Here is a 207-nt window from a genome sequence, read left to right on the forward strand (position 1 = left end):
TCAAAGCCTTGGATCCTTTTTACCCTTGCCTTTTGGTTTTAAGGGCTATTGGATTTTTCTGCTTGCTTTTTCTTTTTCTTTATATATATAATTTTTTTCGCCATTTTTTTGTAAGCTTTTGCTTTTTCACTGCTTTTTCTTGCTTCAAGAATCAATTTCATGATTTTTCAGATTATCAATAACATTTCTCTTTGTTCATCATTCTTT

This window comes from Arachis duranensis, chromosome 5 (genome assembly GCF_000817695.3).
Source record: "Arachis duranensis cultivar V14167 chromosome 5, aradu.V14167.gnm2.J7QH, whole genome shotgun sequence".
Taxonomy (NCBI): Eukaryota; Viridiplantae; Streptophyta; class Magnoliopsida; order Fabales; family Fabaceae; genus Arachis; species Arachis duranensis.